The 17500-nt window shown below is 44.7% G+C and overlaps 1 protein-coding gene across 1 annotated transcript in view; it reads left to right on the top strand.

The window, feature by feature from the left end:
• Positions 1 to 17500, top strand: part of LOC134446376 (fibrinogen C domain-containing protein 1-A-like) — a 119863-nt gene that overhangs the window by 24021 nt on the left and 78342 nt on the right. The window lies entirely within an intron of this gene.

Here is a 17500-nt window from a genome sequence, read left to right as displayed (position 1 = left end):
TTTTACTTTCTAACTGAACTGAAATGGAGAGCACTCCTGGTCATGAGAAGGGGACGAGAGATGTGTTTGGTGTACAGATTTAGTTACGGTCACTCCACTGGTGAGATACAACAGATTCACTCATCAGTAGTAATTCCTTTATGTTGAGCGCCATCCCCTGTTCTTTCATGTTCCAAAAAAATAACACGAGCAGTCAACAATTCAGTGACGGCGCAGCAAGAGAGAGATAAATAAATAGATAGATAAAATAGATAAAATAAATAGGCTAGCCTACGCCTATTAGGTCTCATGTGATGCGGGAATACATCCTATGATAGGCGAATAAGGCATATTTAATAATAATAATTATAATAATAATAATTTAATAATAATAATAATTTAATAATAAGAGTTACCAGAGACCAGGGCTGAACTGGCCATCTGGCGTACCGGGCAAATCCCGGTGGGCCCTCGCGCGTCTCGGGCCCTCCCAGGGCCCGAAAAAATAATAAAAATATATATCAATGATTTTTTATTGTCTGCACCCGTAAAAAATGACACATCGGCGCCCATTGGATGCTTCTTCTAATGCACATTGGGCTAGTCCAATGAAACACTTCGGTTCTCTAAGGCCCGCCCCTCCCTACAGAGCCCCACTTGACAAACCTAATCATCACCTCAATAGTAGTTGACGACCACCTGGCTTAAAACTCTGGTGGACGGTAGGACGCAAAATGGAGAAAGAAGAGTGGCTGACAAGCGCAAGAAAAGATAACGCATACCCTAAATTGGACGCGGCAAAATGTGCTAAAATCACTGACAAGTTGTTTAAAACTAAAAACATAAGCTCCAGCTAATGTGGTTCGGCCCGTCGGAGATGGGGATTGGGGAACCACTGCTGGACAGTGTAGCAAGTTTGGCTACCCCTATTAGCTATGCGCTGCTTGTTTCGTTTCCCTTGCCTGAGACCAAGTTGTCATCCTGACTTAAAGGGGTATGCCACTATTTTGGGGCTTAATACAGTTAAAATCGTTGGCTGGGGTTTATAAAGGTGGTACAGTGTCTTATTTTTCATGTTAAGCGTTGTCTTGCTTTAAGACAAGTTAAAAGAGGGAATATGTCGCTAAGCTAGTGAAAGTCAATGTATCCGTGTAGCATGCTACAATGCTACACGGATACATTGACTTTCACTAGCTTAGCGACATATTCCCTCTTTTAACTTGTCTTACAGCAAGACAACGCTTAACATGAAAAATAAGACACTTTACCACCTTTATAAACCCCAGCCAACGATTTTAACTGTATTAAGCCCCAAAATAGTGGCATACCCCTTTAATCAAATCACTCGCAAACATGTACTCATTTTGATGCCTTTCCCTGCCCTTCTCTTGTAATGGTGTAATGCCAGCATAGAAATCTTTCATTTGTCTTGTCACAAGGCCGTGATGTGTGCTGTGTATTAGTTATGCGTCATGTCCTGTCCTCTACTCTAGATCTAGCTGGCTTCTGCGTTTTTTAGCATGAAACTTTAGTTGTCGTCCCTCTTCACTCCCTCAAATCAGTAACAAATATATAGATTTATTTTCATGAACTTCTTGTAGCCATTTCTTTTAATGTGTCGGCTGTCACACGGACGACATGTACCGTGTCTTGTAATTGCATGTTAATTACGGCGCAACGACGCATCCCCGCCCTTTCCCTTTCTCAAATCCTACAATATCTTTTTTTACTCTTCTGCTTGTCGCCGTGTTGTGCAACTACGATTTTATACAAAATGCATTTTTGTAATCTTTCCCCTAATGTCATGTCACGTCATTATCAAGACATCTGGTTTTATCTTGAGTATTATCTGCCTCTTAGATGGATAAGTAAGACGCCGTTCACCTGCTGTGAACTCTCTAGCTATTTGTGTTGTTGTTGGCATTGCAGTGTGTAGGCTATGTTGGAAGTCTAAGCGATACGACTTGGTTTTGCTGTGGTGAAAAAATGGCGAGTGTCCGGAAAAAAACCCCACTGTCAGACGTTGACAATCTGAGCCTCTTTTGATGAGCCTCAAGCTGCATTACAGTTCATGCCTAGATAACAACTTTTGGTTTTGGGGCGTGTTGGGAAAGGGGGGCGTGTTGTTAACATGCATCCTTTTTTTGTATTTACAAATTGCCATCTGTAAAAATAGCATGTGTCTGATTGAGCGCATCTGATCTAGTACCTACATTCATACTGAGTGTAGGCCTACTGTAGGCCTGAGTGTATACTGAATATTCGTCGTTAATGTGAAATGTAATGCTTTATGTTGGTTGAAGTTTTTGGTATTACTGGTGCCCCCAAGATATATTCTGCTTTAGGAGACTGCCCTGTCTGCCTATGCCTAGCGCCGGCCCTGCCACCATTCCTTGCATAGAACCAGTGTATGTTTCATTATGAGCAGAGCCTGGTTACTGGTTTTCGTAGGGTTACGGGGTGATACTCGATCGGGTGCCGAATCGGTAAAAAAGTTCAGTCAGATGACTTTTTTTTGCTTTAATCCTTGGATTCTATCCAGTCTCTTTGCTTACTGTTTCCTAATGACAGCAAATAGCCAGTGCATGAACCAGAAAAATAGTGTTGGAAAACATTACAGAGCCCGTGCAACCATGCCAAATTCCTACAGGAAGCAAAAAGAGAAATCGCTAAGTTGGGAAGTGCAACATTGCTTAGGAGCTAATTACGTGTATATTTCTCTGTCGTGCAGGACACACACAAGGTCTGCGTTGAAGCTCGTGTACAGGCTGTCCAATTCAAGTCACCTATTCCAACACTTCAGTCCAGTGAATGTTATTTCTCTTTTCTTGATAAGTAACACCATTCCCTACATCTGCTTATATTTTCTAATCTGGGTGAATTTTGCAGATAAATTATTCAGAGCTCATACAAACCTGTCAGTGCTGCATGTGCACTGACTAAATAATCCCATCTGTAGGACTACAATATTCCAATATGAGCAGAAGCTCTGTATTTTCACATTTGCATTAAAACGATATATTTTCAAAGAATGCATTTTCTTTGCCCAAAGCAGTGTGTAATGGCACAAAAGCGTTCTACATGCTTTCTGTTCCTTTCCCAATGTTTTAAAAGTAATAGGCACAGCCTTTTATATGAGTTTATTTTTTTAATTTGTTCTGTATCGTAGCACGTCGTAACGAAACGTACTGCATCGTATGGTGTTGTAATTGAGTCTTATCAATGGGAATTTCATGAATTATGAATGTATCGAATTGTTGGTATCGAGATGCGTATTGTATCGCTTTGATGATGAAGATTCCCATCCCTAATGCACACACACACACACACACACACACACACACACACACACACACACACACACACACACACACACACACACACACACACACACACTCCCCCTCTCTCTCTCTCTCTCTCTCTCTCTCTCTCTCTCTCTCTCTCTCTCTCTCTCTCTCTCTCTCTCTCTCTCTCTCTCTCTCTCTCTCTCTCTCTCTCTCTCTCTCAGCAACCTGAGCTGCTGAGCTGTTGTATAGATTGCTTTGGTGGTTTTTGTCAGCCTTGTTCCTCTCGTATCCCCTGTCATATCTAGCAGCCTCAGCCTCACTTCTAAAGCTCTCTCATTGGCCTACATGCAGCCTTGACACAACAGTGTGTGTACGTGTGCGTGTGTGTGTCTGTGTGTATGCGTGCGTATGTGCGTGCGTGTGTGTGTGTGTGTGTGTGTGTGTGTGTGTGTGTGTGTGTGTGTGGGTCTGCGTGTGTGTGTGGAAGTGTGCGTGTCTTGAAGAGGGTGAGAGTGTAGTGAGAGTGTTGTAATTAGGTGTCATTGTGTTCTGGAGGTGCAGTGCAGTGCAGTGTACCCAGTTGGTCCTTCCTGGCAGTGTGACAGGGCTGCTGAGGGTATTCATTCTCCCTAAGCACCACCCTGTTAACATTTGTCCAAGACACACATAGTAATCACCACCAACTTGATGTTATGGCCAGATTTACTGCCCAAATTAGGCCCACACCGAGAGAGGAGGGCAGGAGGAGGAGATGAATAGCTTTCAAACAGCCTTATATGCACTAGAATTACAGCAGAGGGGAGGAGAGGAGAGGTGATGAGATGAGATGAGGAGAGGAGGAGAGGGGAGAAAGGGAGAGGGGAGAAGAGGAGAGGAGAGGAGAGGAGAGGAGAGGAGAGGAGAGGAGAGGAGAGGAGAGGAGAGGAGAGGAGAGGAGAGGAGAGGAGAGGAGAGGAGGAATTAGAAAAGGAGAGAAGAAAAGGAGAGGAGCGTGGAGTTAGAGCAACCAACGAGATGGAAGAGGAGGAGTGTGCTCTAATGATTGTGAAGACATCAATCTGTCCTGTGCTGGCATTAATGGAGACGCTCCTCAAACAGTATGGGGAGAGAGTGCCAGACAGCCGTCTTTAAGAAGTCTCAGTCTCAGTCTCAGACTGAGTGCATCCGTGCTTGTGTGCTTGTGTGCGTGCGTGTGTCTGTCTGTCTGTGTGCCTGTGTGAGTGTGAATGCATGTGTGTAGGTGGCTTCATATATTTAATGTGTGAATGTTTGTTTTTGCATCTTTGGTGTGTGTATCCATCTGGCAAGAAGCTCTCTTATCTCTGTCTGGCCCACATGTGGTCCCGTCAACACAATTTATTTACACCACACAGTTATCGCAACAGGGTTGACCCAGAATGCTTTATACATAATGCATCAAGAGATAAACCATAGCCCTAATAGAGTTTGACAGGCCAGTCATTGTGTGGGTAACCTTTTCAAGTCACTGTAACCTTTTCAAGTTACTGTAATTTTCTAGACTTTATCTAGTCCATCGGGAGATGAATTATGACCACTGAATATGGCATGCTCCATTGAAATTGAGCATGGTTGGGTGGAGCGCAAAGGGTAAACTTTTTGTTTAGATTTTGTCAAATTTTCAGACCCAACACAAGAAGTGTGGTGCAGAGCTGCAGTGAACACATTGCCTCCCCAAGGACCGAGAGAGCCCTCTTCTATTCTGTGATTGACAGCCTTGACAGTGTCGTTGCTGATGGTGACATTACAGGTGGCAGACCAAAGGAGGTCAAGGGCACCACCAGGTGCACCACACAGACGGCCAGGATCTGGACCAAAATACACATGATGTCAGCATAAAGAAGTCTGCTAACTGACCTGACCGCTATAGTGAGATGATCCACTACCTTTCTAGGATTGACAGTCACTTTTCTGATGGTGATGTTAAAGTAGGCCAAGGGCAGTGTACCTGTTGTGCACCACTGGCCAGAATAAATAAGAAGTCAGCCGGCTTGTTGGTCACTGTCTCTTTTTTCTATTGCTAGTCTATGTCTTCTTCCTTGAGTTTCTACAAAGCCCTGAACTAACCTGGGGCTCAGTTGAGAGTGGAGTGGAGTGGAGTGGAGTGGGTTAGTGCTACTGGCTGAAGCTGACGCAGGCGCAATTTTTAGTGTCTGCCCCCAATTTAGCCAGCTGGTCAGTCACTGTTTGTCTTTCTCTTCTTTTTTAAAGGGCCAGCCTGTGGTTATGTCTGATGTAGGAAGCTAGTGACTTGCTCGTTGACTTGAAAAATGAATAGAAATTGTGCATATTTTGAAGTCTACTTTTTCTAGTTGCAGCATTTTCAATGGTCTTGCAGCCATTTCCCATGTTGCTCACAGTAGGGGTTGTGGCAGGCAGTGCTCACAGTCACTGTTCCTGGAAATAAAAAATGTGCAAATCTTCAAGTCTACTTTTTCTAGTTGCGGCATTTGTAATGCTTTCTTGCGTAGTCTTTTCCATGTTGCTCACAGTAAGCGTTGTGGCAGCATAGCTCAGTCAGTCACTGTTCCTAGATCTCCCAGCCAGTCAAGATGGATCTTCGGGCCAGCCAATTTGTCAGTGTACCCAGCTCAGTCAGTCTCTCTGATCCCAGATCAGCCAGAATGTCTTTCCCTGTCTCCTAAAGCCAGCCAAAATCTGCCTGCTGCGGTTATCCTCCATCAGTAAGAGTGTCTCACGTCAAGTCAGTTTATTGTCATGGAACATTTAATTACAGTAGATTGTCAGCCCACAGTGCTTCCTAGACTCTCTATGAATCCCCAATGTTGCCTAGGGGCTCAGTCAAGAGTGGAGTGGAGTGGAGTGGAGTGTGTTAGATTGATGCTGGCGTGGGCACATTTTTTTAGTTTGTCCCCAATTTGGCCTCATTGTGGTCTCTGTCTTGACTCTGCTCATACCCTTCCTCTTCATCTCTCTCTCCATGTCCAACTCTCTCGTCATCCTCATGATCTGTGTCACTGAGTTGATCTGATTTTGACACAAAATCTGGAAGTAGAAGCAGGTAGCATAATCGGCAGTAGAACCAGCAGCAAGCCTAACAGAAGTGATGAGTCATGATATCAGCTACTATATCCTGAAGCCAAATAGCAGCAGCTGCAGCAGTCGAGGCCATAGAGATCAAAGCAGAAATGCTGTCAGCGGTGCGGCTAAGCACTCTCAATGAACAGGAGACCACTGTGGTGACAGACTATTTTCTCTGTCTTATGGTAATCAATTGATGCTTGCCTTCCTGCCGGCCTTCCTGCCTGCCTCACTGAAGCCAAAAGTGTAAAAAAATGCTGCCGTGTGTTCACGCGTTCATGCATTTGTGCATTCGTGCGTGTGTACGTGCACTGTGAGTTTGTGTGTGTGATTGCAGACTTGCATGTGTATCGTGTCTGGTGTGTGTGTGTGTGTGTATTAGAGGAGTTTGTCCTCTGGGCGTCTTTGGCAGACAACCTCTTGTGGGAAGAGTGCGCTCGCATTTTCTCTCGTTCTCTCACATTCAGCCGGTAATTCCCTCGCTCCTCTCCTCCCCTGACACAAGTAGTGGGGGGAAGGTGAAAGCTGTAAATATGTTAGCAGGGGAGGGCAGAGCAGAGAAAAGACAGAAGTAAGAGAGGAGAGGAGGAGGGACAGAGGTGTGTGAGTAGGTGAAAGGGAGGGGTAAGAAAGGGGGGAAATGGAGAGAGAAAAGCAGAGGAAAGGCAGGAGTTACAGATGAGAAGGGGAGGAGGCGGAAGAGGCAAGGGGGTGGAGTGGAGGTTTGGGAGGAAATGTAGTGTAGGGATGCAGAACTGAGCTAGGAGAGAGGAGGACAAGGGGCAAAGAATAGGGTGTCTGGGATGAGGGAAGAAGGAGAGTCTGGGTGCCTGGAAGGAGGAGAGCGACGGGGGTGCCAGGGAGGAGAGACGACGGGGTGCCTGGGAGGAGGGAGAGAGACGGGGAATGCATGAGTGGGGTGCTTGAAAGAGGTATGGGGCTGCCTGCCTGATGTGTGGTGAACAGAGAAGGTTGGGGGCTGCCTGGGAGGATCTGACGCTGCAGAATCAGAATCAGGCGGTCATTAATGAGCCTGGCCGACGCCCAACTTCCTCTTTCATTAGCTGCTCACCACCTGCCTGCACCTTAACACACACACACACACACACACACACACACACACACACACACACACACACACACACACACACACACACACACACACACACACTCACTCACTCACTCACTCACTCACTCACTCACACACACACACACACACACACACACACACACACACACCACACACACACACACACACACACACACACACACACACACACACACACACACACACACACACACACACACACACACACTCACACACACACACACACACACACACACACACACACACACACACACACACACACACACACACACACACACACGTGCTTGCTATACTAACACACAAACGTGCATGCACACACACACAATACACACACACACACACACACGTATGCATAAACACACACATACATATACACACCTATGTTCTCTCTCTCTATCTCTCTCTCACACACACACACACACACACACACACACACACACGTTCAATTCTGCTACACACATTTGCTTACATTTACACTCTGTCTCACACTGACATTCCAGCTGTCTCTCTCTCTCTCTCTCTCTCTCTCTCTCTCTCTCTCTCTCTCAGCAGTAGTGTGCCTACCCCAGAGCTCTGTAGAAAATGCAGCACAACACTCAGAATCTTAATGATGTGTGAGGCACATTCTCTCTTTTCTTGGAGACATCACAGAATGGATCCATTTTCTCTCCAACCAGCCCTGCCCCCCTACCATGCTCCCCCTCACCACCACCCTCTTCCCCCACCTCACACACACACACACGCACACGCACACACACATACACAGACAAACACAAATTCAATCACTTCTACCCTTCTCCCTGCCTCCCCTACGCCCCCCATCTTTCTTCATCCATCTTTAAGTCCATCCATCCCCATTCCTCATACCACCCCTTTCCCTCTACCATCCACCATCCTATCACCTACTATTCGCCCCTTAACACCGGCAGTCTAAAAGTATAGGCATCTCCACATTCATGTGTAATGTGCTTTGATGTGTAATAGGGGCAGATCTCAAATATACATGTAGCATTAAAAGCTCCTTTCGCTGGGTAGATGGATGGATGGATGGATGGATGGATGGATGGATGGATGGATGGATGGATGGATGGATGGATGGATGGATGGATGATGGGTGGATGGATGGATGGATGGGTGGATGGATGGATGGATGATGGATAGATGGATGGATGGATGGATAGTGGGATGCATAGATGGATGACAAGTCTAGGGACTGTGGGAATCATTTTATGGATGGGCACGCACGCATGCACACGCATGCATACCCTCTCACAGATAAAACAGTACACACAGTTGAATACAGCAACCTCTCAGAAGGATCGTCCTTCTTTATTGTCATTCTCTTAATAGCTGTTTGGGTTTAGCCTGGAGTTAGTTGGGGCAGCTGCTCAGATTAAAGTGGCTTCTCAGTGCAGGAGGGCCATAATTTCCCTTCCTGTCACGGACCCTGTCAAAGAGAGAGGTGGATTAATGGATGAGAGAGAGAGAGAGAGAGAGAGAGAGAGAGAGAGAGAGAGAGAGAGAGAGAGAGAGAGAGAGAGAGAGAGAGAGAGAGAGAGAGAGAAGTAGTTGTAGTAGTAGCAGACATAGAGAGAAGTTGGTGAGTGAAGAGAAAGACATCAACAAACTTAGAATTAAGACATAATAGAACAAAGACCTGTTTGGGCTCCACAGAGCAGTGTTGGAAAAGAAATCCTTAACTTGAGAGAGGGAGAGAGATAGAGTTGGGGGGGGGGGGGGGGGAGCAGAAAGGTGGACATACTACAGTAAACAATCATATAGCTACAGGAAGCATACTAAAAGAAAGGGAGAAAGAAAGAAAGAAAGAAAGAAAGAAAGAAAGAAAGAAAGAAAGAAAGAAAGAGGCAGAGAACTATAATTGACATAAAGCTGAGCTGTTTTGTCCTTCCCTGTACTGTTCTGTTCTGGCCATAGCCACCCTGCTCCTGGTCCGGTCCAGCAGGGCACTGGCTCCATATTTAGTTTGCTGCTGACACAGAAAGCTGGCCCAGCTGGAGGAGAGCTGGCTGGAGATGGCTAGTGTCCTCTTACGGCCCTCAAGGCCACTGCTGCTCTCCTGTCCTCAGCCCAAAGAAGCACCGCACTGTTCAGTACAACATCCCTGAATAAAGAACACAAATCTCAACCACCCACAGCTGACCACTGCACTACTGAGCCCACAGTAGCCCCACCCTGTTCAGTGCACACGGCAGACACCACCTAGCCAGCCAGCGCCCTCCTAGTGACACCAGGGCTGTAGTGGTCAAATTAGAGGTGGGTAAACTATGAATTTTTTGATCAGACAGACCGTGACGCGACGCGACGCGACGCGACACAGCACAAAGCAACGCAAGGTGTCGCGAATCTGTATTGCTGTCCTGGCCATATTCCATGACGTTATCAGTTAAAGTCATATTAAATCAATGACAGTCAACAAATGTGTTTGTAGTTTGTAGTGTGTTTCAACAGTAAAGAAAAGTATGTGTAGAGTAAGAACTATCTACAGTAGATATGGTGTGTGTGTGTGGGGTGTGTGTGTGTGTGTGTGCGTGTGTGTGTGTGTGTGTGTGTGTGTGTGTGTGTGTGTGTGTGTGTGTGTGTGTGTGTGTGTGTGTGTGTGTGTGTGTCTCCTCTCGCACTACCTGTTTCTTCATCTCCTATTTCAGGGGTGCCCAACAGAGTAGCAGGTGCCCATAGACGGCCATTCTAAAGCTGGTTGAGATCAAATCCAAATCAGCCAAATAACAGAGACCGCAGCAGACATGAAATAAACGGCGAGGGGGACTCTAAAACATTGCAGACCACTCAGAAAATGGCCTTAATGTTCAAAAAAGTGGACTTCTCCTTTAACCGAGATCTGCTTTTGAAGTTGATGGTCGGCCGTGATCTACCAAGTCAAATCTAAGGATGTCAGTATTAAAATTTAAGATCACCATTTATTAATCAGCATTATTATGAACAAAATGTTTTTAGTAGGCTACTATGGCCGTATCTTTTCAGTGTGTTTTTAAAGTGTGTTGAATAGCCTATGTGTTTGCAGCACTGATAGTATGCAGACATAATTTCAGTCCTAAACAACTGAAACAATTTCAAAATGATCAACATTTGGTATATAAAAGGAATATGTAGGCACATAGGCCCTATTTCTAAAATATGATGAAGCATTTTCAAATGCCTTCAGTGGTACAAATTAAAAAGGGCTCAGAAATTCACCACTTGTTATGGGTAAATAGTATAGGCTAGTTAAGTTCAATCTACCATGAGAGAGAGAGAGAGAGAGAGACAGACAGAGAGACAGGGAGACAGAGAGACAGAGAGAACTCATTGGATTGGTTAACACCCCTGTTAAGAGTGAGGTTTTTGTTCAGCTCTCTGGGACAGTAGCACAGCAAAGGCTTTCTATTGCTGAGTTTGGCCAATAGTTTTTTCCACAACTGGAGCAAGAAACAGCACAAATTGAAGTGAATTCCATATGTCAACTACTAACATTTCCCTTACACGCTGCACGCGATGTAAACGCAGTTAGCGATGCATGCGATTAGCGATTTGGACGAAGATCCTCGCATCTCGCCGCGTCATAACGCATCGTTGCGCACACGTTCTGTTACTCACCCGATGTTAGGCCTACATGTTTGCACACATGAACCAACGGCAATACCCCCACAGTCACTGCCTAATGCTTTCCCCTCATTCTGTGTTACCCTGGGACTAATTATCTAACCAATACAGTACCAGCAGCTTGCTACATAGCCTACTGTTGAAAGACAGTTATTTATAAAGCACATTTAACGACTCACGTATATTGATCTCTGTCAGTCTTACTTTGTACTTGAGGCCTTTTGCTGGCATCTGCGCAAGAGGAAGCACTGGATGGTCTCTTCAAATATCTCCTGATAGGCTACTAATATCCATGATGATTAACTTTGAACAGTTAGGCAGGCAACTACACAACGTGAATGTGTTTACATATTCCCTGGATCCTGATTGGTTCTCTCTCTCTCGCTGCAGCCGAAAGGCACTGATTGGAAGGTCACATACCGGAATACAGAGCAGATGAAAATGATTCCTACTAAAGCGTTAAGTATGTTCAACAATATTTTTTAAATGACACCAAATTTATTATGGATTATTCCAACGGCAGATCACAAGATGCAGGGAACTTTGACGTGCGTAATTGCCATTAAGAGCTGCGTAAACGCTATTTAGAGGTGGGTAAACGCTATTTAGAGGTGGGTAAACGCTATTTAGAGGTGGGTAAACGCTATTTCCTAACTTCCAGAGGTGCGTAAACGGCGTTTACGTGCGTTTACCCTCCACTACAGCCCTGAGTGACACAATACCTTCTTTGTTGCTTTTAGTCAGGCCAGGAGCAATACAATGTCATAGGGGACTGGACTGCATAACAGATCCCTCTCCTGCACACTTTATCTACCTGGACTCTTTACCCTATGACTCCTCTTTCATTGGAATGCACAGCTGTTTGTGTGTGTGTGTGTGTGTGTGTGTGTGTGTGTGTGTGTGTGTGTGTGTGTGTGTGTGTGTGTGTGTGTGTGTGTGTGTGTGTGTGTGTGTGTGTGTGTGTGTGTGTGTGTGTGTGTGTGTGTGTGTGTGTGTGTGTGTGTGTGTGTGTGGAGAGACACAGTTGACGTGTGTAACCCCTTGGACTACTGATACTCCTGGACACTTTGATGGTAACTTTGTCTTGGCCACCCAGCACAGGTGACACTATGTACACTTTATTTTTGGTGTGTGTGTGTGTGTGTGTGTGTGTGTGTGTGTGTGAGTGAGAGAGAGTGTGTGTGTAGTGACACAGGGGGCGACACCCCCCCCCCCCATCCTTTTTCCAAGGAATACTATGGACATTGTACTAGGCAGAGAGACTATGGACACTCCTGGACACTTTATGAACACTTTGTCTTGGCTTCTATGTGCCACTTGGCTAAGGCACATGTTAACACTGTGGACTTTTACACTTTATATTTGGTGTGTGTGTTGTGTGTGTGTGTGTGTGTGTGTGTGTGTGTGTGTGTGTGTGTGTGTGTGTGTGTGTGTGTGTGTGTGTGTGTGTGTGTGTGTGTGTGTGTGTGTGTGTGTGTGTGTGTGTGTGTGTGTGTGTGTGTGTGTGTGTGTGTGTTAGAGAGAGATGCCTTGGCAAAATGTATGCAACAGTAAGCTATATATGATTATTTTATGTGTAAATATGTGTATTATGTCTTGTGGGTAATGTCTTTATTTATGTGTGTATGCTACTTGGCACCTTAATTTCCCTCTGGGATCAATAAACGATACTCTACTCTACTCTACTCTCTCTACAAATATCGTTTCTGAGTTTCGGAAAAATCGTGAACTCCTCCCACTTTGTCAGGAAGCAAACAATCAGTAGCAAACTAAGGGAGGTGGGTCAACCATGTTGTTTGGGAAATCTTAATTTTTATGCTCTTGGTCAGGCAAAGTCTTGAAAAGATTTGAAAGTCGATAACCATGCTAGACATCACCCCTCCCTGACCACAGCACATAGATCACACTACAGCTGGACACCGCACTCCTGAGTCCAGCACCACTCTATTAATTGGGCACATCCTCCCTTAGCAGAGCACCCTCCTGTTCAGTGCAAACAGCACACAGCTGACCATTCCACTCCACTGAGTTCAGTACCACCCTGTCCAGTGCACACACACCTTTGGATGGGACAACCCTGCACAGCATACACAGCTATCCTGAGACCTGCACCACTTTGTTCAAAGCACATGGCACTCCCAAACACAACTCCCCACATCTCTCCAGAGTCCAGCACCACCACTCCTTTGATTAAAACCCCATTGCACACTATGGACAGGTATCCTGAGATTGCCCCCACCTTGTATTTTTTTGTTTGTTGTATTAAGGTTGCCATTGAACACTGGCCATTACAGCCCTGAAATTAGAGTCACGCATAACTAGCCAGTGGCCACATATCTCCTGAGTCCTGCAACACCCAGTCCTGTTTGCACACACACAGTACTCTTGATCTAACCACCGTCCTCTGTGCCAGGGGTGGGATTTACCCTTTAATTCTAAAGCCTTTTTAGCCACTTTTATTTTACTTTTTTTACCAAATTTGGCTGGTGGATATATTTTTCTAATCAAATTGCATCCCTGCTGCGCACACACGCAGCTCGTCTGAGATCAGTACCAACCCATATACTGTAACTGGCCACTGCACTCCCAACGCTCAGTAACTTCATGTGTCAGGGCGATGCAACGACAGTCAGTGCTACTATTGTATATATTTTTTGTTTTTTTGTTTTTAGTGGATTATCTAAGAAGAATATTCATTGCAGCATATCAACCACCAACTACAAATTAATTTATGGGCATTAGATGCCATTGTGCCTGACGTCTGAGCTAAATAAAAAAAAAACGTCTTTGACCCATGTACAGACGGGTGGTAATCAACCTCACAAGATGTGATCGGGTTTAGAATCAAACATGATGACATTGTAGTTCTGAATTTTATCAAGTAAAAGTTCAAGTTCAACAGAATTTTGTGGGCGCTATTTTGTTTGGCAGTAGCACCTATCATTTTTCAAGGCAAACAAGCAGAACACGTTCAGGCTTGGACTCTGGCATTTGCATTGACTCTGGCACTGGCACTGTAGCCCATAGAAACAGGCCAATAATAAATGCTGTACTCCTGAGCATCATCCTCATCTGATGCTGATGAGGCCCAGAATTGGCCCAGATCAGGCTCTGCTCCAGCTATCCTCATCTTCCACATTGCAATGTGGGACTTATCGACCAGATGCTCCCAGCCAATGCAACTCAGGCTGCTGGGATCATTATGGGGTGAAATTGGGCAAGTGGTTGCGACAAAAAGTGCAGCAGGAGGCAGTGTCCAGAATACCCTATTTATTAGAGTTTACACAAGTCCTGTCTCATTACAAATTTATGTTAAGAATGTATTTCTCTTTCAATGGATTGATTCACTACAGTTTTTTTCCCTTGTACTCCTCGTTCAGTTATTCAGCAGATGTCGCTACCCAAAGGAATTGAAGCCGCTTGGATCACAGAGGAAGTTGAGTAGTGGTAGTGACCTAGTGCGCGCTGTGTTACAATTTTATTAGCCCACACAAAGTTTTATTTCATTAATAAGTCATGATAAGCGTTTCCGTCTCAGCCAGTAGATTTCATTTAGTATGGACACTCTCACCCTTCATGCTCCATATAAAGTTATTCATACAAAATTACTCCAATTAATGTGACTCAGGCCGCTGCGATTACAATGGCATTGGTGTGGGCAGCAAAGAATGATGCAATACTCAGACCAAGATAATTCTGTCCTAGTCGATGTTTCATATCATTGTCTAAGGACTGTGTGAAGTGGTTATTTCTCTGTGGATGGAGGGAAAAGCCATCACATAAAGGGACATTATTGCCATTATGTTGACCAAATGTCCACACTTTTCTAAAAAAAAGACTTCACAATGATCACACTCATATAAAATTATACACAATAAACCCAAGTTATAACATCATTCTGATCTAACCAGATCAAACTGTGCAATACAACAATTACTACTTTTAACTTAAAATCTCCACCTTTCAGTAACACACAAATGAGTCTTAAACTCTGTATTTTTAATCATTTAGATGGCAGCCTTATCCAGTGGGACTAACAGTGAGCTAACTACAGGGATGGTCCCCTCAGGAGCATCTCAGGGTTCATTTCCCCCACTCAGGGGCACTTGAACAGTACAGCAGCACATGAAGCATTTCTTTTTGTATATGTGTAAATGGTCTGATTACTCTTCTTTGGGGAGGGTTTAGTCGTCCACCAGACGGCCGGCCAATAAGCGAACGCACTTGGGCGCATAACAACATACGTCACGAACGTCAACTATCAGTGATTGCTCCACTCATTTCAATCCAGAGCTGAGCTCACTCCTCCCACCCAAGCGCTCCAGAACATTGAGGATCCAGACCTAAAATGAATTACGAAGTACTTAACCAGCTGGTCCCCAAATTAAATGACCATTTTAAAGTGTTTTTGGTTCCCAGAAGACTCATTCATTCCAAGTGTGTTACTGGTGACTTGTCCTTATGGCTCACATGTGACCAGGTTATGGGGAAAGTGACATTGATTTGTGGGCTTCTTTGGGGCCAGGAGTTGCTCTGAGCTTAGTGTGCACGGAACGCACACACGTAGGCTAACACATGCACGCTCACACACACACATACACACACCCCAACTTCTGAGAGCAGTCACTGCAAAGTCACCTCCCTCTTCTTGGTGATTTCTGGTCTCCAAATTCACTCCTCACACATGGTGTTCCACAAGGTTCAGTTTTAGGCCCCCTACTCTTCGTCATTTATATTCTTCGCCTTGGTAACATTCTCCGAAAACATGGCCTAAATTTTCACTGTTATGCAGATGACACCCAAATCTACATACACACTAAACCTTCCCATCCAATCCCTCTCACTAACTTACCAACCTGCCTCAATGAAATTAGTAATTGGATGACCCAAAACTTTCTTAAACTTAATCAAAACAAAACCGAAGTCATCATCATCGCCACCCCATCATTACCTAAAAAGATAAACCTTTCTCAGTTCTCTATCCCTGACTATTTTACCTCCCCTTCCTCTGAAGTAAAAAATCTGGGCATCATCATCGACTCTTCTCTCTCCTTTGAATCCCATATTAAACACCTCACCAAAACTGCGTTTTTCCACCTTAAAACTATCTCCAGACTCCGCCCTACTCTTACCCCTACCTCTGCTGAGACCCTCATTCACGCTTTCGTAACCTCCAGATTAGATTATTGCAATGCCCTACTCACTGGTCTCCCTACTAAATTGATTAACCGTCTACAATACATTCAAAACTCAGCAGCTAGATTACTTACACACACCAGACCCTGGCATCACATTACCCCTATCCTCTATCAATTACACTGGCTTCCTATCCATTCACGTATCCATTTCAAAATTCTCCTCCTCGTATACAAGGCCCAGCACAACCTTGCACCCTCCTACATCACAAGTCTGCTCACCCCATACAATCCTTCCCGCACACTACGCTCCACTGACTCACTCCTCCTTACTCCACACACCTGCGCACCATGGGCGACAGGGCATTCAGTGTTGTTGGCCCCAAACTTTGGAAATCTCTTCCACTGTCTACTTTCAAGTCTAAGCTGAAGACACACCTTTTCACTTCTGCTTTTCAACCTCACTGACAGGCACTTCCACTTTATTTCAATTATTAGTTTATTTTTTATTTTATTTTCAAATGCATTCTACTTCTTTTTCTTATTTTAAAGCATATATTTTTATTGTACTTTTATTTCTATTTTATTTTTGCATTTTAATGACTCTCCTAATGTTAATTCACTGAAGCTTTGCTTTGTTATACTTTCCCTACTGTTATGTATTTGTTTTGATTGTAAAGTGTCCTTGGGTATTTTGAAAGGCGCTCAAAATAAAATGTATTATTATTATTATTATTATTATTATTATTATTATTATTATTATTATTATTATTCACAAGAGGGCACACAGTATGAAGTGCCTGCTTGGATGGGTCTCTGTGCTTGAATCTATGAATATTTGTGTGACTGTGTGCTGAGTGTGTGTGTGTGATGATCCCGGTTGCTTCCTGCTGCCACTATAGCAGAGCTGCCTGGTGACCAGCCTAATGTCTCCTGCAGTTAATTAGCCACACGGCCTCATTAGTACAAGAACCTCCGAGGGACTCAGAGTGAGCACAGAGGTCAAGTGTGTGTGTGTGTGTGTGTGTGTGTGTGTGTGTGTGTGTGTGTGTGTGTGTGTGTGTGTGTGTGTGTGTGTGTGTGTGTGTGTGTGTGTGTGTGTGTGTGTGTGTGTGTGTGTGTGTGTGTGTGTGTGTGTGTGTGTGTGTGAGTGACTGAATGATACACCTCTGGCATTGACCGAGGCAGCAACCTTCCCCCCAAGCATATGGATATGGAAAGACACACTCATTAACACAGATATTAATTCACACACACACACACACACACACACACACACACACACACACACACACACACACACACACACACAC

This window comes from Engraulis encrasicolus, chromosome 3 (assembly GCF_034702125.1).
Source record: "Engraulis encrasicolus isolate BLACKSEA-1 chromosome 3, IST_EnEncr_1.0, whole genome shotgun sequence".
NCBI classification, from domain to species: Eukaryota; Metazoa; Chordata; class Actinopteri; order Clupeiformes; family Engraulidae; genus Engraulis; species Engraulis encrasicolus.
This window is presented reverse-complemented; position numbering and strand designations above follow the sequence as displayed.